Here is a 1,514-nt window from a genome sequence, read left to right as displayed (position 1 = left end):
TCTGGTAATTCAAAATTAACATCTTTGCCCATGAGTTTCTTATAGACACCAGATTTTTTTTTTCTTTCTTTCTTTTTTTTTTTTTTTTTTTTTTTGAGACAGAGTCTGGCTCTGTAGCCCAGACTGGAGTGCGGTGGTGCAATCTCAGCTCACTGCAAGCTCCGCCTCCCAGGTTCACACCATTCTCCTGCCTCAGCCTCCCCAGTAGCTGGGACTACAGGTGCTCACCACCATGTCCGGCTAATTTTTTGTATTTTTAGTAGAGACGGTTTCACTGTGTTAGCCAGGATGGTCTCCATGTCCTGACCTCATGATCTGCCCACCTCAGCCTCCCAAAGTGCTGGGACTACAGGCGTCCGTACCACTCCTGGCTAATGTTTTGTATTTTTAGTAGAGACAGGGTTTCTCTATGCCAGCCAAGATGCAGAAAAAAATTTAACCTTGTGTTCCACATTGTTCTGCTGTGCTTTGTCCAAATGAACCTTTACGAGCAGGCTACCATCCAGTTTCACGCGGATTCTCTTGCCCACAATTTCCTTGGGAAGACCAAGTCCTCAAGGATTGCGTCGTGCTCAGCTGTCACAGCACGGCTCCTGGGATGCTTTTGCTTATTTTTTGTATGACTTTTTCGAGTTGGCTTAGGCAGAATTCTCCTCTGAGCAATAAAGACAACATGCTTCCCACTGAACTTTTTCTCCAATTTGCTACTAGCTGGACTTGGATTTTCTGGAAAGATTTCAGTTGAGGAGCGGGAACAAAGATTATGATAGCTTTCCAACCATCTCCAACTTCAATTTCCTTGGCTGCCATAATATTAAGCTCCCTGAGCTGAACCTTGAAGTCTGAGTTCATCTCCAGCTCCAGAAGAGCCTGGGAGATGCTGGACTCGAACTAGTCCAGCTTCTCGTCATTGAGCTTCACGATCTTGGCGCCCGAAATGAACATGGCCTTCTCCTTGCTGAGCACCAGTTTAGGAAGAGGATCAAGACATTATTTTCTATAGAGCTTTTTGTTTACTATTGTGTCAATTTTAAAAAAATTCTTTTTTTTTTTTTGCTTGCATAATTTTCATTTAAATATCGTTAATACTTTCCTTCATCTCTAAGTTACCACTGACAATTTCATCCATTCCCTTGAGTCTACTTTTTTTCTGGATGGAGTTCTGCATCGTGGGGACCTTCATTCTCCTGCTCTGAACAAGGATGGTTGCTCTCCAGGCCCTCTGAACGGTTTTCGGCCACGTACTTCTTTCGCTATTCTCCTTTGTTAGAGACATGGTTCCCTGGATACTATGTTTGCCTCCTTTTCTTTTTTTAAATCTTGGTCACTAGAGACTGTCAAAAATTGCCAATACCGACTATGTTTCAAGTTGTCATGGTGGGGTATTGGGAAACATTATCAATTAGCAATAATCGCACCCGGGATAAACCTCACTGGCTACCATACTCCCCCTGTGCAAAGCTTATGTTTTCCTCTTACTTGATTTATTCCTGTATTTTGCTGGAACATATCCT

General features: G+C 43.1%; 1 pseudogene; it reads right to left on the bottom strand.

Annotated features, from left to right (window-relative positions):
* Positions 1-2: 2 nt before the first annotated feature.
* On the bottom strand, positions 3-945 carry LOC105530730 (annotated as a pseudogene).
* Positions 946-1,514: the final 569 nt, after the last annotated feature.

Source organism: Mandrillus leucophaeus, unplaced genomic scaffold (assembly GCF_000951045.1).
Source record: "Mandrillus leucophaeus isolate KB7577 unplaced genomic scaffold, Mleu.le_1.0 Scaffold841, whole genome shotgun sequence".
Taxonomy (NCBI): domain Eukaryota; kingdom Metazoa; phylum Chordata; class Mammalia; order Primates; family Cercopithecidae; genus Mandrillus; species Mandrillus leucophaeus.
This window is presented reverse-complemented; position numbering and strand designations above follow the sequence as displayed.